Here is a 23,259-nt window from a genome sequence, read left to right on the forward strand (position 1 = left end):
AAAAGGGTCTCCTACATATTTCACGCTTTGGCTGGAGTCAGCAGTAAAAAACGCAGAGTGTAGCTTCTATTGAAAGTGGGTTTTCAAGATGCCAAATGTGTGCTACAATAACTTCCCTATGATCCAGTGGGAACTCTCATGGGTCAACTGATGGACAAGAAAAGGGAGTTAACAATCAGGGCAAAAGAGGGCTAACCACAATCTACAAATGAACAAGGATACATCACTTACAATATTCCCTCACAACACTACTAACAGGGACTCATTCCCTTCCACGCCAAGCCAGCAGAAATCTGCCCACACCTCTACATATGGGACCCTGCCTTAAAATGGGTACCACAGAAGAACCCACCACATCACCTAATGCTCTGTGTATGGGATGGGGAAGTGTGAATTATATATGTGCACAGAAAAGCCTGTACAACTGAGAAATTACTTTATATACAGTAGCCCTGCTAGCTGGTGCCATAACTGTTAGCATGAAAGAGTCCTGCGTGCAAAAGTAGCAGTGCAGTATACCAGTAGTGAAGGCGTCTTAATATCTCAGTAGTCCTGGGGATCCATCGTCCTATGGATGCTTGTTCTGTGTTTGAGCAAATAAGGTGCACAGGATAATCCCAACTTTCAAATCTATCTGCAATACAGCATTTACCCATGGAGATGGAGGCACAGAGATTAATGCAAATATTTTATAAATGTATGGGAGGAGCTGCACAGTCTATAACAGTGGTTCTCAACCTTTTTCCCATCGTGACACACCTGACAGGCCACGCTCACATGTGTGACACACTTCTCATTACAATTCATGGCCGAAATAAAAAGTAAAGGTCCGGTAATTATTTTTATTGTTTAAAATGACACAAGGAAAAGATACGTATTCTGTCTGAACAGAAATTACATAAATAGTAAACTTCCCACACCAAAACAGCACCAATTTCCAGCACTTAACAGTAACCACCTTACCTAAAAAAAGGCAACACTGAAAATATTACACCAGGCCTTAAGACACCAATACACCTCCTATTAGGAAAACAGACCAAGCCAGGCTGCTAGAGAGCCCTACACAGATACTACACGCCAGCAGAAAACCTCACCTGAATCACATGTGCTGACCCTCACCTAAAAAAGAATAAAGAGACCAAAATGCATAACTAGAAGCATGCAGATAAAAACTGAATTGGAAACTGCAACAAGCCAGAGTCTATGTATGCAGTGTAACAAAGGAAAAAAGAAACATCACCCATCCTTATAAAACAAATCAAGAAATATAAAATCAGTAGCAGTAAAACCATACTAACAAAAAGAACAGATTATTTCGAAACACTGATGAGTGGAATATCCAATAATTAAAAACTCATAAAAAATTTCTAGATACCAATAAAATATTTCAAAATAGCAGACACAAAGACCCAGTAATGAAAAATAATACGGATACAAAAATGTTTTTGCTCTGCATACCTGGGAACATTTGATATCCAGGTGTCCTGAGATTGTTCTGAATTAGCAGGAGGCGGGGTGGTTTGCTTGGAACTGTCTCCTCTCTCAGTCACATACCAGCGTGCTCTCTCACACTGGCTCTCAATTACACACCTATACACACATGTTCTCAGTCACTCACATATACACATGCTTTTTCTCTCACTTATATAGGCTCTTAATTACACATTTACACACATGCTGTCTATCTTTTCAGGCTTACACACACACACACACACAGGCTTTCAATCACACACATACATGCTGTCTTTTTCTCTCACACACAGACTCTCATTCACATCCTTACAAACATGCTCTCTCTCTCTCTCATTTAAACACAGGCTCTCAATCACATAATCACATGCTCCCTCACCTAAACCAGCTCTCAATCACACACAGACACACATGCTCTCTCTTACATATACACACAGGCTCTTATTCATACATACACATGATCTCTCTCACACACAAAGGATCTTAATCATACACACATACTCTTTCACACAAACAGGTTTTCAATCACAAACTTACACATACAGGTTCCCAATCGTAAACTTACATTCATGCTCTCTCTCTCTCATGGGCAGGCTCTCAATCACATTCATACTCTCTTTCACATATACAGGCTCTCAATCACACACATACATGCTATCTCACTCCTACACATGTTTGCTTGCTCATTCACTCTCTCTCCCTCCCCCCCCCACCCGGAACTAGCGGCAGCAGCAGCCTCCTCCCAACCCTAACCTCCTTCATTTTCAGCCCTCGCGCGGAGAAAGGAGTCCCATCGGCCGCGGGGGTTGACGTTTTTCAACTTTCTTCTCTATTTATTTATTTATTTAAGAGGTTTTATATACCGATGCTCATGAAAAATCATATCGCATCGGTTTACATATAACTTTAGTTGGAATTACAATAAACAGGGGAATTTAACCTGGAGAAACAACTCTAGAGAGAGTCACAAACAAGAATAGAGGTGGAGAATGAGTAATAGCGTTAATAACATTAACATTAAAGTAACAACAACAATAACTGTGTTAAGTAATGCGGTGAGGTATCAAGAGTCTTATGGCGTGCTTCAGTTCTTCAGGGAAACGCTTGGCTGAAGAGCCAGGTCTTAAGCTTTTTTTTGAATGTCTTTTGGCAGGTTTCTAGGCGCAGGTCAGGTGGTAGAGAATTCCATTGTGTGGGCACTGCTGTGGAGAGGGCCCGTTTTCTGAGAGCGGTCTTGGATATTAGGTTTATTCCCTTGCTCGAATTGGACCTAGAGTGCTCTGTCCAATTTATGCTGCAACTCTCCATCACTAATGCCCTGTAACTTAGCATGTAACTTGTCCAGTTCTTGCAGGGTCTTTGCCCTCCCGTCAATCTTATGATGCTGTGCAAGCTTGCGAAAAGACTCATATAAGTGTTCTTTTTCCGCTCGAAGTTGCTTATTTACCACTGCTGCTCTGGAAATCAATTTGCCACAGTAGTTCTCTGAGCCGCGCTGCTCATTCCTCCAGCCGCGTCTCTCTTCTGTTCTTCGGGCCGATGCTGACCAAACTCGCATGGTCTCTTCTTCCTGCACACGCACCCGCTGCTCATCACTTCCTCTTCCAGGTTGCAGGGGGGGTGGGCAGGGGCGGGAAGAAGAGAGATGCCGGTGCCACTGACGCCACTTGATCTGCCGTGTTCCACCCAGGCTGACAGCATTTTAAGCCCGGGCGGAGGAGGACCGGGGAGCAGCTGGGTCAGCGGGGGACCAGGAAGTGTGGCGACACACCTGCGTGTTCTTGGCGACACACTGGTTGAGAACACCACTGTTTTAGAGTAGTAGTTCCTAAACCTGCCCTAGAAGACCCCCAGCCAGTCAGGTTTTCAAGATATCAACAATGAATATGCATGAGATACATTTGCATGCACTTCCTCCATGGCATGCACATTTTATCTCATGCATATTTATTATCTATATCCTGAAAACCTGACTGGCTAGAGATCCTCCAAGACAAGTTTGGGAACTTCTGTTACAGAGGCTAATGTAGGAGTTAAGGTAGGCCAAAGCGGTTTATAAAAAAGCAGACACCATCATCTCTAATGGGAAAAGAGGCACTGACTTTATAAACATACATGCACAATCATATTCTTTCATTCTATCACATAAAACCTTAAATAAAGTATCATAACACCTACAATAAATTTAACTCACCTTCCACCATTTAAACACTGGCTGTATTTTCCCATGCAAAATAAAGTGTTATGTGATAATTTAAGGTTTTATGTGATAGAGTGAAAGAATGATTTCTTTCAGCTAGATTTTCTCTTTTCCTAAAGAGGCACAGCAGTGTTGGTCCGGTGTAGCACAAATGACCAGACGTGGGTGGCACCTTAGAGACTTAACCAATTTATTGAGTTTTTGAAGACAATAGTGTAGGTGTCTTTTAATATCTCTGTAGTCCTGGGGATCTATAGTCCCGGGGATGCTGTGTTCGAGCAGATAAAAGGAATACCCAATTGCTGTTCAGATGAGTTAGATTATGCATAAACATGTCCTAGAAAATGTATTTGCTGTTATATTGACCTAGAATTTGAACATTGAAACAGAATGGGATTGTTGACCCAGTAACTGAAGCTGGTTTTGTAAACCGTTGTGATCTTATTTTGGAACAACGGTATACAAAACACCTAAATAAATAAATAAATACAGAGGTGACGAGGGGGACTCTGTTCTCAAAAGCTCATGCCTCAGTATACTGGTGAGTCTATAAGTTGCCATTCACCTCTTGTCTTTTTTTCCTAAAACATTAAAAAAAAAGTTGGAGGGACTATTTACTAAAGGTTTTCCCCCACTATGGGAAAAATGCTTGCATGCTAATTTTAAAACAGGCGCGTGAGCAAACATACGCTGGAATTTTAAATTATGCACACAGCCACACCCATAAGATTTCATTTACATCTAGCGCACATGTGGGCCCCTATTTTTAAGCCGTGACTTGAGCAAACATAATTCATGTACCATCTTCCTTGCGAAACTGTCAGCTCTAATGAACGCAGTTAAGCGGATTTTAAAAACTTGCTCGCGAGAGAGATAGGCCCAGTTCTTCCCAGTCTGTCTCGAGGTCATCCAGACCCCTCTGGTTCCTTATCCTGCACACACCCCCAATTGATCCAGACCCCTCACCCTGTTGTGTAGGCCCAAAAACGAGAGATCTGCAGACTTCTTCCTCCTCGAGGGCAGCGGTAAAGTTACACAGATAACAAACCACCGCCCACCGCAGCCTCCGGTTTTCAATTACAGAGTTATGTGGCCTTGCCCCAGGACACCCATGCCCTGCTCCAAATACGCCCCCTTTTTAAGTTTTAACTCATGCACACATGTAATTTCCAGCTTTTAAAATACATGTCGGGTGCACGCAGCCCATAAACTCACATACATGTACTTTGTAGACAAGCAACGCTTTTATAATTCGGGCCTTAGTAAATACGCCCCTCAATGTGTCAAAAATTGCTCTCCCAGGCAGTGATGAGAGCTGCTTGACTGCAGCAGTGCTCATACATGGATTTGTCCAAGCCTCAAGCAGAAGTAAATATATTTCTATCACAGGGATGCTAGAGGAGTCTTTAGGGGGTGTATGTATTTGGGTGAATAAGTCTTTAATTATATTTAATGGATCAGCTATCCCAGAGGCTCAGGGTGATGTACAAATTAAGGGGTAGATTTTACAAATATACGCACGCGCGAACAAAAGTCGCGGGATTTTATAAGATAAGGACGTAGCCACGCGTATCTTATAAAATCTGGGGTCGGTGCACGCAAGGGGGTGCACATTTATGCACCTTGCGCACGCCGAGCCCTGCGCACGCTGCCCGTTCCCTCCGAGGCCACTCCGAAATCGGAGCAGCCTCGGAGGGAACTTTCTTTCTACCCCCCCCCGCACATTCCCTTCCCTTCCCCTACCTAACCCACCCCCCTTCCTTTATCGGAAAAGTTACTACTGCCTCCAGGCTGTAGTAACTTACACGCGCCGGCGCGGCAGGCCCCGACACAGGCCGCTGTGTTGGGGCACTCGGCCACACCTCTGGACCGCCCACACGTCCCCAGACACACCCCCGATCCCAAACCGCGCCCCCTGGCCACGCCCCTGACCACGCCCCTGACCACCCCTTTTTGCAAGCCCCGGGACTTACGCACGTCCTGGGGCTTGCGCGCGCCGCCGAGCTTATGCAAGTATCTTACGCGCGTACCCCTTTGAAAATCTACCCCATATTATGTAAATTATACACACATCACATGCTTATCAAATGTCACAATTACATCTATTACACATATTTGTGGGTGAAGTAAAGAATGTTAATAGGGAGGTCGATACTCAGTTCGGGTATGTTATCCGGATAAATTTAGGACTGCTGTGCAGCATGACCAGACTTCTCTCGATAACTTAGCTGGATAACGTTGAATATCAGTGATATCCAGCTATGTTACCCAGATAATTCAGCCTTGCCCTGGAATGTGCCTGACTTATCCGGCTAAGTTTTTATCTGGTTAAATATTTAGTTGGATAAGTCAGCGGTGATGAATGTGGTGGAAAGTTTAAAACCTGTGGTTAGTCCAGGTAAGTCCTGAACTTTGCTGAACAAACCATCTGAATATGGACCTAGGGGTGTCTATGGTGCCGCCTCCTCCTATGCTCTCTGATTATCTTTTTCCAACCATTTCTGTTAGACATTTGACAATTCACACTCCAAAAGACAAAGAGATTTGCATTGAATTGAGCCCAACGTTATCAAAATCCTAGAAATAAGTTTTATAGGCAAGGAAAAAATGGAAACCTACATAGAGAAAGATAAGGTAAAAACGATTCATAAATATACAGTAAAGAGACTACTGAAGAATCTCAGGCTTCTGCCAATATTGGACAGACGAATAAAAAAAAAAAAAAAGGCCTCAGCATCTTTGAATAGTCCTGCAGTGCCCACATTAGCAACCACTTAATCAACCTGTGCAGGCAGTTTGAACCACTGTAGACAAATGATTAACTGCAAAAGCAGTATTTCATGGAAGCAAATGTCTTCACTTCTATACTATGTTATTCAAGATTCCCATGCAAAGAAATCATGGAAAATTGTAAAGTAATTGCAGGTATTTATTGCAAAACTAACTTAATAAAGATATCTAAGTTGTTATACAACACGCACATATCCTCTACATCAATGAGCTAAACATAGATATCCACCTATTCCAGAAAATGCTGTTTTCATGCCTACGTAACAGTATATCAAAGCTGACATTATTTCTCATCTCCGTGTCTGTTTACCCAAAGGCAAGCACAGACCCCCAAGGGAGAGATGTATTTTCTGTTGCAATATATGGATTGCTACTATTAACAAAATGATCTACTTGCATGCTGACACTGTTAGCCATCTGTTAGGGTGGCATTGTGCCCAGCTGCAAGGTGACACATAGCAGTTAGCTGGCCAACGACAGGATGAAAGGAATAGCTTGCAGAGCTCAGATATTTGTGAAGACCTCACCAAGGAGAAGATCTTTCTGATGGCGAACATGCAAAGTGTTTTGAGAAAAAAACAGGATGACATGCATTTCACAGACAGGAACTCTTCTCTAGTCTTTCTTCCTGCTGGAGATGCCATGCCTGGGGAACAAAAACTACTGTACTTAGTTTTCCCAAAGGTTTCCCTCATGGAAGCTTCTGAGATGCAACGTGCTACTGGGATTTCCCTTCCGTTAGCTCTAGATTAGCATTTTTTCGAGCCATTTGCTAATCTTGTGGCAGATCAGCCCAGAATTAATGTCTTCTCAATGCAAAATTCAGAATGGCAGCGCATGGTTCAGAAGTGTTTGAAACCCTACCTCCCCTGGCTCCTACCGCACCCCTGCCAAATTCTTTATCTGGTTCCCTTGTTCCAGCCTGTTCAATCCAAATGAGCCTTATCTATGTGAGAGAGAACTCCAGTTGGATCTGGATTTGACATGTCACTTTTGAAGTTTGATTGCATTTCATAAATACAAGGTCAAACTGACCTTCTAACTCAAACATGATGCCACAATTCACAAAACCAGAAAAGGTATTTAAAAACTTTACTGGCGGAGGGCGGATCCAAGATGGCCGACATGTAGTCAGTAACGCTGGCTTTCTCTCGGCAAAGTTTCCTACAAATTCGGTTAACTTGCAAATAATATTCTTCTGATGGGAAGGAAATGGAAGCCGAGGTCAGTGCCTTTCCCCGCGGCTTCTCAGACGCCTCCGTTAACCGGACCGATGGACGCACATGTGTTTCGCAGCAGTCCATTGCTGGTGCAACAGCCATTAGAAGGAGAGGGAGGAGAAGAGGAGCTTCCCTCCCTTCCATGCACTTGCATGGAAATTTTAGTAAAAACAGACCCCCTAAGGAACTCCTCCTGTGAATCCAGCAACTGTGGGGCCCGCTCAGAAACCGGCGGTAATACCTACAGAAATACCAGCTGTGGGTTTAATCCTTGCGGGGACCGGAGGAGCAGAGGCTGCAGCTGCGAGCCCGGGTTACACTAAAGGACCATACCAAGAGGAAAAGAACTGTGAAGCCAGACTGGGAAATAGTGTCAGAAGTAAGAAAGGTACTGTGTTTTCTCAACATTTTACTTCTGAATTTCAAGTCTCAATGCAGAAACATTCAACTATTATGCTGGAAATTATTGGGGAGGCGATAGTGGAATTGAGAACTGTAATAGCTCAGGAAATTTCTCCTTTAACAGTAAAATATAACGCGATGGAGGATAGGATATCTACCTTAACTAATGCTTCCCAAGAAGTGGAACAAATAATGTCACTGAGGACACAGACGAGCTCTAGTCAACAAATTCAACAGGCACAGATAAAGGAAAATACTAATTTGACAACAAGGATTGAACACTTGGAGAAAGCTGTGAGGAACAAAAATTTAAGATTTATAAATTTCCCTCGGATACCTTTAATATCACCGAGAGAAATGTTTAAAAGATATATTCTTGAAGTGTTAAAAATCCCAGAGAATACGATGCCGCCAGTATCTAAAGTTTATTATGTACCTCAATTTAAAAAAACCTCTGAGCCAATACAGGGAGAAGGGCCAGAGATATTAGTTCCCATTAGGGATACAAGTATTGATGTCTCCATGCTCCTTGAAACATCAGATTCGGAAGTGGGGTTCCAGCTACATTGATTGTAACCTTAACTCTTGAGCCAGATAAAGATTCGTCATAGAAATGAATAGTTCTTAAGTCAAAAAGTGAGAGTATTCCCAAATGTTTCCATGAGTACTTAGAAGAAAAGAAAACAATTCCTGAGGTTCAACAATTGGGGGGGGGGGGGGGTCTATTTTTACTAAAATTTCTATGCAAGTCTATGGTAAAATATCAAGAAAATTCTTATATTTTTTATGACCCTCCACAGTTGACCCAATTCTTAGTAGGGAAAACACCAGTTAGTATTGCTTCTCACACTACACAGTCGTAAGCTTATGGGTAGTTCCAAATAATTTGAATATACTGCTGTTATAAATAATGACTACAATATTACTTTTGTTTATAAATAATTTCCTTAGGTTGAGGATTGTATCCGCCCCATAGAGGGCTATAGTAAGGAATTGAATTAAGGAATTATTTGATAAGAATGAATATGTTTGATGTGATATTGGGAAAATTCCTTGGTTTTCTTGTCAAGAAATATTCTTGTAAAGTTTTGTTAAATGCATAAATAAAAAATAAAAAAATAAATAAAACTTTACTGGCATTTAATCCTGAAACAGTGAAATTCATAACCCTTGGTAAAAGTGCAAAATGACTGCAGAAAGAGGGAAGTTGTGACTCCGCCCGAGCAGAAGCCAATGGAAGTCCAGGTCTTCCGGGGTAAACCATGCTCCCAGATCTGGTGCTCAGGAGAGGAGCAAGTATAGAAGCAGTGGTGATCCTCAGCTTCCCCTCTCCTCCAATCCAACCAGTCTGGTTTTCAGGATATTCCTAATAAATATGCATGAGACAAATTAGCATATATTGAGTATGCTAATTTGTCTCGTGCATATTCATTTGGGTTATCCTGAAGAACAAACTGGCTGGGAGGCGTGAGGGGGACCTGAGGGCCAGTATAAGTACCATTGGTATAATCATACTTATAAGAACTGACTTATGCAAGAAAATGTTTGCTTCCACACAAAGAAACAAATTATTGCATGCTGACGACATTTCTTATCCTACCAAATCAATGCAGGGAAAACAAATGAGTTGCTTTGAGTAAGTGTGGAAGAGGCGATTAATAAATTTGAACGTATAACTAAATGAGCTCATCAGTTGTGCTTGAGTTTGCCTTGCTATGACAGTAGGAGAGAACTCACTGTTAAATATAAATAGAGGATTTAGCAATAATTTGCAGGTAAAAGAATTCTGTAAATAGTAATCTTGCATAGTTACATATTCTGGGCTTAACTTATTTGAAAAAGCATTATATAGTTATTATGCTGCGCAGTATAAACAGTGCAAAAAGACAATTTTAGCAGGAGAACATAAAGATAATAGAACAGTAGATGATGAAGAGCCTGTGTGCCTACCAAAGGTACCCAAGGAGCAAAATAATTAGTTTGTGAATCTGTCTGCCAGCAGAGTAAAATCTACTGCTAATGAAAATTAAATAGAATCTCATCAGCCATCTGTAGGTTTTTAAGTGTTTTGGACTCCTGTCACCTAAAGGCCTGTTTCATCATAGTCACTCTTCCCAGAAACAGAGAATGGCCCTTAAGTGAACCTGCAGCAGGCCTGAGACGGGGGGGCCGTATTTGGTCAGGAAAAAAACACCATGAAAGATGCAAGGTTGGGCTTGTGGCTTTATAAAGTTCCTGCCCATTCTTGCTCTACAAGGGTCAACAGGGATAGGCAACCTCCAGTCCACGGGTGGACCGATTCAGAGGTTTTCAGGATATCCCTAAGCAATATGTATGATTATGTAGACTTACATGCACACTGCTTCAGCTGTTTGCAAATCTCTCTCATGGCTATGCCTCAGGGTTATCCTGAAAAGCCAAGCAGATTGGTATCCATGAGGCCAGGAGGTTACCTACTCCTGACAACATGTTGTAGTGCAGGGAAAGGATTATGGCACAGTATAGATCATAGGGTACAACATACTGTGGTCTATAGAATTGTGTGCAGTAAGCAGGTAATCTATGACCTTATTACTGCTGTGGTTTAATTACAGCATATATGTAACCCCCTTTTTGGGAGTGGTCATTCCCTTAGGGCACACATCTGGGTAATACTCTGCAAGGTTGCTCTGGTTAGCTGATTCCTGCCCAAGCTTGACTCTTGATCCTTGGAGGGGGGATTCTTTTTATGGGGGGAGACTCAGCTATGGCCCAGACAGAAGGAAGAAAAGTCTGTGGGTGTTTGGAGATGCTGTAAAAGAACAGGCAGGACCAGGAACTGGGTGTTAAATTATAATTTACTGATTAGTTTAAAGTCAAAATAAAGTCCATCTTGAAATGAGTGTGCAGTTATATGCTGTTTCCATTACAGTTAGGATGCCTCAATCTGGGTAGGTGTCCTTTCCTTCAGCAAACTGGTTGAGCTTCCCATGGTGATATAACTAATGTGCGCACTAAAGCTCTCCCTGCAGCTTATCTGGGATTCCTAGGTCAGGGGTCACCCTCTAGCACAGCAAAACTCCTACCTTAGGCTCCACAATGTCTTCCCGAACATCCAGCCCTGTATCCTGCTCCTCTGTTAGAGATCCTGATGGAGTCTCCAGGTTCTTACTTGATTCCTTTAGTTCTTCTGCACGGTGACTCCTCGGGTAGAAAAGTCTGAGGACAGGAACCTGCTGACCCAGCCAAGTTCCCAGTAAAGAGGGGTGACCAAAACAACCTCCTCACAGCAAAAGAAATAAAGCTTTCTTCTACAAAACCTTCCCAGACTGGACTTCTGCTCTCACAGGTGTTTGCCACATTCATAGGGAGAATGGGCTCCCTGGTCTTCAGCCTCTGCACTCTGAATCCAGCCAGCGAGGATTCACTTCAAAGGGACAGAGTGACGTGCAGTCCCTTCTGTGGTAGAGCTCCCCCAGCCTTCGCACACCTCACACAGCCAAGCCTGTCCAGGTGCTTGCCACATTCATAGGGAGAATGGGCTCACGGGTCTTCAGTCAAGGAATACAGGTTCCAAAAGGATTCAGGCCAAAAGCTTTCCTTATTAAAACTAAATCCCTAGAATCCACTGGCAGGTCGTGCACAGCAAATTCCCCTACAAATAGGGAAACTGGTGAAGCAGGGAGGCCTCCCAGGGAGGGAAAAAAAATCTACATCTTGACTCTCTGGTGTGTGCTGTACCCCGACCCTAGTCATACCTTAAAATCACAAAATAGCTGGTTACAAAGGATATGAGCAGCCAATCTCGGCTCTCCTAGGTGGGAGGAGAGCAAGAGGGGGTGGATAGCTCAAGATGTTTAAGAAAAAGGGAAATGGAATTAGGGCATATGTGACGGACTAGAGGGGTCTGGTCACAATATAGAACAAACCATCCACGAAAGGGTATGATTCACGGATGAATTCCAGAGTATCTGAAGCCGATACCATCATACATCTGCTTTTTCTTCTGCATTCAATTTTGGACAGCAAAATCAAAATCACAGCATATATAGAACCACATGGTTTAATGAACACAGTCAGAATGGATTTACCCAAGGCAAGTCTTGCCTCACAAATCTGCTTCACTTTTTGGAAGGGGTTAATAAACATGTGAATAAAGGTGAACCGGTAGATGTAGTATATTTGGATTTACAGAAGGCGTTTGACAAAGTTCCTCATGAGAGGCTTCTAGGAAAAGTAAAGAGTCATGGGATAGGAGGTGGTGTCCTTTCGTGGATTGCAAACTGGCTAAAAGACAGGAAACAGAGAGTAGGATTAAATGGACAATTTTCTCAGCGGAGGGGGGTGGGCAGTGGATTGCCTCAGGGATCTGTACTGGGACTTTTCAATATATTTATAAATGATCTGGAAAGGAATACAAGTGAGGTAATCAAATTTGCAGATGATACAAAATTATTCAGAGTAGTTAATCACAAGCGGATTGTGATAAATTGCAGGAGGACCTTCAGAGACTGGAAGATTGGGCATCCAAATGGCAGATGAAATTTAATGTGGACAAGTGCAAGGTGATGCATGTAGGGAAAAATAATCCATTCTGTAGTTACACGATGTTAGGTTCTATATTAGGAGCTACCACCCAGGAAAAAAGATTTAGGCGTCAAAGTGGATAATACATTGAAATCCTCAGCTCAGTGTGCTGCGGCAGTCAAAAAAGCAAACAGAATGTTGGGAATTATTAGGAAGGGAATGGTTAATAAAACGGAAAATGTCATAATGCCTCTGTATCGCTCTGTGGTGAGACCGCACCTTGAGTACTGTGTACAGTTCTGGTCACCGCATTCTGGAGAAGGTACAGAGAAGGGCAACCAAAATAAAGGGGTTGGAATAGCTCCCCCTATGAGGAAAGACTAAAGAGGTTAGGGCTGTTCAGCTTGGAGAAGAGATGGTTGAGGGAGGATATGATAGAGGTCTTTAAGATCATGAGAGGTCTAGAACAGGTAAATGTGAATCGGTATTTACTCTTTCAGAAAATAGAAGGAATAGGGGGCACTCCTTGAAGTTAGCAAGTAACACATTTAAGACTAATCGGAGAAAATTCTTTTTCACTCAACGCACAATTAAGCTCTGGAATTTGTTGCCAGAGGATGTGGTTAGTGCAGTTAGTGTAGCTGGGTTTAAAAAAGGTTTCGATAAGTTCATGAAGGAGAAGTCCATTAACTGTTTTAATCAAGCTGTCTTAGAGAACAGCCACTGCTATTACTGGCATCAGTAGCATGGGATCTACTTAGTGTTTGGGTAATTGCCAGGTTCTTATGGCCTGGATTGGCCACTATTGGAAACAGGATACTAGGCTTGATGGACCCTTGGTCTGACCCAGTATGGCAATTTCTTATGTTCTTATGAATGTCCATTAACAGATGATTTTAAAGCAGTTTATATTACAGCAAACGAGGCCTATTTACTAAGGCACATTAATAACACAGGATCTTGCACTAGCTCACTTTAGTAAATCAGCTCCTGAGAACCTTATCAGAGCCACTGATAGCAATATTCTCTGAGCAAGCATGTTAGTTCACCTGGAACTAGCTTCCTCGTTTTAAACTGGGATTTTGATTTCAAGTGAATTTCTCACGCTTCTCAATTCAGCATTTCTCACTATTGATCTCTGGTTGGCTGATCTAGTGTAGTGACTGTGCTGTATCATAAACATGTCTAGGACTTGAAGGGCTTTCCATAGCAGCTGTAAAGTTCATTGTTCTTTATTTATCTGAATCTGGGGGTCACTTACTAAGTCATGATATTTTCCCCAGAAGGAGAAAATACTGCAGGATTTACTAAGCTGCAGAACCAAGTACCAAAGCTTAGAACTTTTTCTGGCAGTACAATACCAAGGGGAAAATACCCTGGGTTAGTAGACACCTAACAATTGTGCACGATGGTGGCCCCACAGCTCAGCACAGCCTGAAGTATCCTCTCCCCAAGGGTTGCAAAAGCCCCATGGGTCTGTTGAAAACACCTGTCCCAACACCACATCAGCCCTTGAGGTGGCCCCAGTGGACAAAATGTAAAAAAAAAAGCAAAACAAGTACCAGGGTAGGCCCTTGCCCTCCCTCCCAAACCTCACCCCTTTTTCAAATATTCTACACCTCCAGGCCTCCAACCCCCCCCCCCCCCCTTCTTTCTGTATCTTTCAATCCCTGGTGGGCCCAAAACACCCCTTAGGCTCCAGGCCCTATACCATCACTGTAAAAATGGCATTGGCCAGCCTGTTTTCTTCTTTTTGCCCATCACATCTAACACAGCTTAGTAAATGACCCCCTCTGTTTCTTCAGATAAAATAGGCTCTTACATAGTTTCTCCTTAAGTAATACATAGTAGGGGGGGGGGGGTGGAAATTTACAACAGCTTTCAAAGCAGACCAACACACCTAGGCCCACTTTGAAAGTTATCCCCCCAAACCTATCCCACCTGAGTGGCATCTGGAAATTTACAAGCCTGCTTTTTTAAATCTGAAAGTATGAGCATAAATCCAAACCTGTCTATATCCCTGCCCACAGGAATGCCTCCATTCAATCCAGGTAAACCTCTTCACAAACAGGACATACATGTGTAAGTTTACCCACACATCAAGTGGACAATTTTGTAAAAGGTCATTTCTGCAGGTAAAAAACAACAACCCTGTTTTACCTGCAGAAGTTCCATTGAAATTACCTTCTAAAGAGCTCAATTCAATCAGGCTTTGTCTATTGGGGAGGGAGAAGGGGAAGTGAAATAGGACTTAAAGGTCTTCTTCAAAAAGGACATTCTTCGCTACAGAAAAAACTCTTTCTTGAATATTTTTTCTTTGTACTTGTAAGATACCTCCAGTATTGACTTCTGGCATTATCTCAGCCCCTTGTCTACTTCCTGGTTGGCTTCAGGCTGTCTTAACTTCCTGGTTTTATAGGCCCAGAACCTTGGACTTCCTGTGGCTCACCCTGATGATGTCATCGCTCTTCCTGGATATAAGCTTGCTCATTCGACTGGGTGATGTCTGAGTAGCAGAGTTTTATACCTGTGTCCTAAATCTTTGGATCCTTGCCTTTCTTGACCTTTGCTTGCTGGATCTGGTCTTGCCTTGACCCCTGCCTGTTCTTTGGACTTTGCCCCCTCTGGCCTGGTTGAAGCATGTCAGCTGACTGATGCCAGTCTGTTTGCAGACTAGACCTGCTCCTCCTGGCACTGGCCTCAAGGGTTCATATGTCCACCTCTGACAAGTCTGAAAGGGCCCATGGAACAGCTGGAGGGCTGCCCCGATTACAGTACTAGTTGTGCTTGACAGTTATTATGTGACATGAATATGCAAAGCAATATCTCTTTGTTTGATTGTCATAGTCTTCTTTATTGCAATATAAACTATAAAATAATGGGATACTTTCTACCCTTTCTTTATTCAGACAGAAGATCACAAACACCATGCTTGTAAATGCAGCCCATGCATGAAAGTGATTATCAATATTTTTTTTTTGTCAAAGATAGCTGCCACTCCAACAAATCTGTAGAAAGGGGGGTCACAAATTTGTATCCAACTAAACTCTACTTTTGCCCTCACCTCCCTGAAACTGCATCTCCACCCAAAAAATATTTAAATAGTCTGCATAATTGATTTTCCAGCTGCAAGGATGATTCCTTAACTTAAATGACTGCCTCACCGCAAGGCCACTGCTCTTCCATTTTCTAGCTGGGTCTGGAGAAAGTAGATAATTTTTTAAAGCTTGAAAACATACTTGAGTAATCGATTATAACTAATGGGGGGGAAAAGGAAACTGGCAAAGAATGTCCTTGACAATACAGCCATGCATTTATGTTGCCTTGGAAACAAGCAAATTTGAAAATGAAATCTCAGTTCTGACATGTCTAAATGGAGGGCATGCATTTGAATCCTAGAACTCTTTATTCGCTAATGAAACCTTACCAGGGAGAACTGTCTGGTGGCTTAGTGGCAGGGCTGTCCGCTGCCATACAGAGATTCCCCAGTGCTATTCTCACATCAGGTGCACCGTACCCTGGGGAATGCTGGGAGTGCTCACCAAGGATGTGCTGCCCTTTTTAAAGGACAGCAAAATCCCAATGACATTGGTGGTATTGTTTTATGTCATAGTCTATCCAAAACACCATTGCACTTCATTTCGTTTCTGGGTTTTAGAAAATGCTAAATGGATTTTATCATCTGCTTAAAGCAATTCAGTGCTTGCTAAAATGCAGAAACGAAAGGAAACAAACACATTAGTAAACGAAAAACCAAACACCACAAACGATTTTCCCAAGCACTCTTCTAGCGCTCGAGTCCCAGCCATCATAAAACAGTGACATCTAGCAGCCAAATTTAGAGTTCACGATTGCAGGGTTCCAGAGAGAGGCCTGATGCATGGACCCCAGCCAAGGACAGTCACTGCAATGAGTTGGGAGAGGGGGATATAAAACAGGGAGAAGAAAAAACCAGATCATTATGAATGAAAGCTCAAGGTACCAGATACCAGCCCTGGTTGCAACTGAGCTGGAAGCCCAAAGCCAGCAGGACACGGGTATTTTTTATTTCTCTGTAGCAGGAGACCATTTTGCCTGGCGTGGTTTATAGAGTTGGTGCTTGTTCTATACATCACCTGCAATTTAACACCGTTCATGTGCCCAGGACTGCAAAGATGAGCACTTAATGTTCCAGCAGAAGGAGAACATCACAGGCACAGACTGAATCTAAGATGTACCGTCAGAGGTATTAACTACGGCTGTGCGTGGCACAATGTAAAATAAAAGGCACATAAGTATATATGATGTTAACAAAGGACAGAGTGTGCTTATCACGACGTGAAGTTCAAAGTCTAGAGCACTTCATTAAACATGTTTATCCCTGCTGTACACATTCGAGTCTTTCAGACAAAATGTACGATTAGAAAGAGAAAGACAGGCAAAGTTAAAACTGGAATTCTAATCAGTAGGTAACAGACAAGAAAGTTAGAACATCATTTTCAGAACATTCCTGCGTGAGATACCTGAGTAATAAGCCCTGCAGTGCTTCATAATAGCCATGACCCTCACTGTAGGAAGAATCAATCATACTGAGAAAGGACCCACAAATTAATTTGGTGTATTTTAGAAAAGAGGATTACATTCAAACTAATTCAGTAAAAAAAATGGCTTTATTAAAGAACTCAGAGGCAACAGTAAAATAGATTTATTTTTTTTTTGTAAAACGTGTCATAGATGTCATGTGGGTGCCCTGGGACTTGAGCACACATGAAAGTAAGTTTTCAGATGCACCACCCTCATGACACTTTGCCCTCTTCTCACAGAACGGTGAGCTGTACCTTTTCGCCGACCCCGTTCTCACACCCTATCTCCGTCCTTAAATAGCGAGCTGCAGGGGGGACACTGAGGCACTTGCAAGCACCAGAGAAAGCGGAAGAGTAGTCATAGGGTCAGGGAGCGTCCCTGTAACTTGGCAGTAGGGCATGGGACATGAAGGGTTGGAAGATAAAGCACTAAACGTGGTAGAAGGGTTATGAATCCCAAATCTGTTTTGTTTTTTTTTAAACCAAGCACAGAATTAACTTGGGAGGAATATACACAATAGCGGTTAGAGAAAGAGAGGTATGGCAAAAGATCTATTTACCAGCATCTATGCATTTATGTTACTATGTAAGCAAACTGGAAAATGTAAGTGCATTATTAACCTGCTAAATTTGTGTGTCCCAATATTACCTTTATAAATTAAAAAAAATGTAGCAATCGGTTATTACATTGTGTCTGTTTCTAGTGCCATCTGTCTTGGGGCCCTAGAGTTGAAAGGCTTTGAGGTTCCCTCCACCCCAGCGAGGATGAGATCAAGAAGCAGGATGATAGGGTTTCCGACCGATGCCGATAAGACTAAGGAGCAGGCTGACCTTTTCCAATGAGATTAAGAAGTGGAGGTGGGGGAATGATGTGCCCCTCTGATGAGATGGAGGAGAAGAGTGGGCTCCCAATGATGATAAGATTAAGGAACAGGGGGAGGGGGTTTCCCAACAGTGCTAACAAGATCAAGGAGTGGGCGGGGGGATGGGGGAGAGAAAGATAATCTGGGGTTATTAGTCAGGTTCTGATGGCCCATTCCATAAGGTAGACCTGCCTGTTTCAATACACAATACAATGCAAGCTATCAGCAGTAAATAGAGTTCTGAGACAATGTGACATCATAAACATTAAGAGGTCAATATTCAGTGACTCAGCGGCATATTTTTCTGGGGAAGATTATGCACATAACTTGTCCCAGATATTCAGCAGGGTTTATGTGCACAAGTCTCCAACTAAATATCCTCAAAGAAAGTAACACGCATAACGTATCCAGGTAATGATGGGATTACTACTTTTGCAACCAAACTTGAGCACATAATTTTACTCAGACAATGCTGAATATTCATGCTCACTAAGTAAATTTAAGCCCCATCCCAGACTGCTTACATTGATGCTCCTTTTTGTGCAGGTAAATTCTGCACGCACAAAATTTTTGCTTTAGGCATGTATTAGTGTGTATAATTTTGTCTTTTTTTAGGAGAAAAATACTGTCATATAGTTATGATTTGTTTGTATGTAGTTTGTGTCACTGAGAAATGCTTTGTGCTTTGCAGTCTCCTCATCCTTTGTTCACAGAAAGTAGTCTTCATTGCTGTGCACCAAGCAGTAGCTAGTAGGAAGAACTGTATAGGATACGATAACTCGCAAGCTTGTGGGCTGTAGTAGCCCCCCTGATCTTTTCTTTCTCCCTCCCTTCGCTAGAAGTAGCCTGGACACACAGTTCCCCCTTAGATTCTCTTCCCTTCCTCTGACTGCTATCTTAAAGAACATACGCAGCAAAGTTCTCTTATCAGTAGTTTTGGAAATATTTTAGAAAAATGAGACAAAGATATCCTTTCTGGCACGTCCTATCCCACGAGGCATAAAATCCCCAGCACTTCAAACTCTAGCCAGATTCCCTGCCAAGAACCAAGGGTAGGGTTCTCCAGTGCTGACTGGTCTGCAAAATGAGAACTTGCTTTGCTGAATCACCTATCTGGGGATAAGGAGTCGTCCTTCAGGTAAAAGTGCTAGGCTTTTGTATATAATTATACCCTGTTAATTGGGATAATTACTTTTGCATATTGTGCTGATATATTATATATATTTTGTTTTGTCATTTTGTCTCGGGTGCTCTCATAAACAAACACCTGTTTTGTACAGATATTATACAGAAAAATATAGCTTTTCATTATTTCGCCTAAGACATAGTGAGTGATATTATTAATTTTTCTTAGTCTGTCTCTTACTTATAACCCCTGGCTCATGATAGGGCAGGGCAAAAATATCAAAACTCGAAAAGTTACCAGCACAAAAGCTTTCAATATTGACCTCTTTAAAGGTAGTAGCAGCAGTGGCATGCATTGTCCTTAGACTTCTGCTCTTTGTGCCAGCCAGGGATGGATATAATGCGAAGGCAACATTCACAGCCCTGTAGAGTAGGATAGAGGCAGGGAGCAGGTAATGGTCATCACACAACACACTTGTTGAACTCCGGTGCAAATCATCTTTTTCTTGTAGGTCTTTGGCAGCATTAGAGACCCAGGATGGGACATTAAGAAGATGTACCCTTAGAGGCATGGTGCAGTTTTGCTCCTGAAATCTTCCTGGGTGTTGGTGACATGAAATGATTTTTTCATTTAGCTTATAGAACTACTCAGCCAAGCTTTCCATAGTCTATATTTTTCAGTGATTTTGTAAATCACTGAAAGTTCCTTATTGTAAGAAGCAGGGCCTCTTTGTCGAATAATATGCAGTGCAGATGCAGTTATAACCTCTTTATATATACTGCAGAGCTGCTTGCAGCCAATCAGAGCATTTCTTCAGTGGGACCTTTTTTATCACTCATATTTATTCCATTCTGTCTTCCTATGCATCCTGGGTGTTAAGAATCTGTCAGAGATGTCAGTTTATGGGAAATGCTCATTTGCACTAGGCTTCTCAGCATATGGGGGAACAGTCATGCCCAGATCCAGAACAAGGTTCCCTCTCCTTTTTTCGGCACCAGTACTTGGGTTCCATCCCTCAATTGTATTTATAAGAAAAATGCTAATTCTTGGCAGTCTTGTCACTCAGCGTTGACAAAACAAAGTCATACAGTTCTGGATAGGAGAAGTCATTAGACCTCTGCATGCAAGGTCTCACTGCTTTGGCAAAAAGGTCATTATTGCCTTCAACACCTAGGCAGCTGTTTGTTTTAATACAGATAGCAAAAAAAAAAAAAAAAAAAAGTGCCTTCATCTCCTCCTGAGCTTTTACTACTTAAATCCCCACGTCAAGGCTGACAGTTACCATAGGAAAAGTCATTCTCATTAGCAAGTGTTACTGTCATTGAAGGAAAGGTTCTCCTGTGGCATCTCTGTTACTTCTATTTCAGGCAGCTGAGCGCAGATGGTACCAAGGATGTCTGCTCCAGCAGCAGGGAGAGACTGATTTTGAAGTGCAACATGACACAGTGTTTAAATTCTTTTTGTTGGGGGCTTATATGGTTTTCAGTTTGTTTGACATGTGCCATCTCTACAACCCAGCGGCTGCTGGAGGCTCCTGTAACTGCTGATTTCTCCGTGGAGCCTTTGGGACACATTAGCTTTCACCCGCCCTGGCTGGGTTGTAATGAGATATCACCCTCCCACCCTCCCAGTTAAAGTCCTCACAGAATTTGTTTTCCTCTGTTCTTCTACACTTTCTAACCTACTCAGCTTCTCCTATAGCATTACAGGCCCTGGTGGCCTGTAATGCTATAGGAGGGTTTTTTTTATCTCCTTTCTTACAAATATCATATTGCATCCTAGAAGATCGGTGGACTGGTTCCCGGCTTGGGTATCTCTAATTTCCCAGTGCTGAACCTTTTTTTTTTTTTCCTTCATGTTTTCAGTTGCAAGGAGAGATTGCTCGGAGCTGCATAAATCGGAAGCATGCACCTTATCAAATACAGCAGCTACCAAGGCGTTTCATATGAGCCAGAAGGATACGCCCTATCAGTGCTAACAGCCAACTCCGAGCCGCTGCGGATGTTTCAGGCTAGCCATGTTTTATTAAACTGTTTATCTGATATCTGGCATGGTGAAACATGTAACACATGCAGCAGATAAATAGGATTTCAGCTAGACAAAGACAGGGCAGAGAGGCTCATGCACGCCACCACTGGAAAGCCACTTAATCAATGGGCATAAGCATTATTCTAACCAAGCACACCGGGACTTGTGATATACAAAAGAAATGCAGACCTGAAAATCCCAGAATGCTCAGAGGTGAGAGATGTAAAACCAGGAAGTGCCCTAGATGGCTTGGGGCTAGTGAGTGGCTCTAGCAAATCACAGCCAACCTGTAGGAAGGGTCTTTGAAGTCCTGGGACTGGAAGCAGCAAAGTTCAACTTTGGTAAATTAGCCATAAATTTAGAGACTTGACCGTCCGGAAAGCCCACCTGTGTGTGACATTTGTGGACTAGCGTTCACCGTTCTTTCTATGGGAAAACTGAAGTTTCTTCCTCCTTCGGTCACTGGAGTGCGACAGGCCCCGTTTGAAATGGAAAAGAGCAGGGAAGCCCCGGTGAATAAACGAGATGGGAGGGAGCCTAATGAGGCACCTCAGAGAGCTCTGCAACATACTTCTGATGCTTAGTGGGGAAGCTACCGCTGCTCAGGTTATCCAAGGGCTTATGAAATGGGTTTCTCATGTTAAGAATACCTCAGTGCGATGAAGTTTGTGTGTTCTTTGTCTGTGGCTGCCTGGAACTTAAAGCACAAATCATACCCGCTTGGCTCACTTAAGTGAAATCAGTGGCTCTGCATCATGTTTTCAGGCCCCATCCCCTCACCCAGCCTGGTTTACAGGACAGCACTAATGAATATGCATGAGAACTATCTGCATACAGTAGAGCCAGTTCATTGAACTAAATCCCATGCATATTCCTTAGAGCAGTGGTTCTCAACCTTTTTCTCATCGTGACACACCTGACGGACAACGCTCACATGCATGACACTGCTCATTACAATCTACAGGGGAAATATTTTTTTAAAAAAGGCCCCGTATTACTTTTACTGTTAATGACACAAGGGAAAAATAAGAGTACTCTCTCTGAATAGAAATTACATAAATAGTAAACCTCCCATACCAGACCAGCTTCCAGCACTCAAACAGTAACCTCCTTACCTAAGAAAAGGCAACACTGAAAATATTACACCTTAAAACTCCTACTTCTCCTACTAGGAAAACGGACCAAGTCAGGCTGCTACAGAGCCCTACACAGAAACTACACGCCAGCAGAAAACCTCACCTGAATCACATGTGCTGACCTCGTCTAACGAAGAATAAAGAGAACATAAAGCAAAAATAGAAACATGCAGGCAAAAACTGAACTAGAAACCGCAAAAAGCCAGAGTCTCTGTATGCAGTGCAACAAAGGAAAAAGAGAAACATCACCAGTCCTCATAAAACAAATCAAGAAATATAAAATCAGTAGCAGTAAAACCATACTAACAAAAAGAACAGATTTCAAAATAGTTGCTGAATGGAATATCCAATAATTAAAAACTCGTATAAATAATTTCTAAAGACCAATAAAATATTTCAAAACAGGAGACACAAAGACCCAATAATTAAAAAAAAATTAAAAATGCTCTGCTCTCCATACCTGGAAACATCCAATTTCCTGAGAGTGTTGTTAATTAGGAAGAGGATGGGATTGCTTGCAACTTTCTCCTGTCTCTGTCACACACAAGCTCTCTCTTTCACACACTCTCAATCACACACATATACACATGTTCTGTCTCACTTATATAGGCTCTCAATTACACACACACATATATATGCTCTCTGTCTTTCACTTTCGTAGGCTCTCAATCACAAAATTACACACATGCTCTCTCTCTCTCTCTTATATGCACAGGCTCTTAATCATATATACACATGCTCTCTCACACATACACTTACATTCATGCTGTCTCTCTCACACACAAAGGATCTCAATCACACACACTTGCTCTTTCACACAAACAGGTTCTTAATCACACACACATTCAGCTCTCAGTCACTCACACACACACACACACACACATACACACACAGGATCTCAAACACATATGCTCGCTCACTCACTCACTCGCACTCTCTCTCCCCCCACTGAAGAA

General features: G+C 42.5%; 1 protein-coding gene across 3 annotated transcripts in view; it reads right to left on the reverse strand.

Moving 5' to 3' along the window:
* CMKLR1 (chemerin chemokine-like receptor 1) overlaps positions 1-23,259 on the reverse strand; it is a 421,974-nt gene that overhangs the window by 332,472 nt on the left and 66,243 nt on the right. The window lies entirely within an intron of this gene.

The sequence above is a fragment of the Rhinatrema bivittatum genome, chromosome 11 (assembly GCF_901001135.1).
Source record: "Rhinatrema bivittatum chromosome 11, aRhiBiv1.1, whole genome shotgun sequence".
Classification (NCBI taxonomy): Eukaryota; Metazoa; Chordata; class Amphibia; order Gymnophiona; family Rhinatrematidae; genus Rhinatrema; species Rhinatrema bivittatum.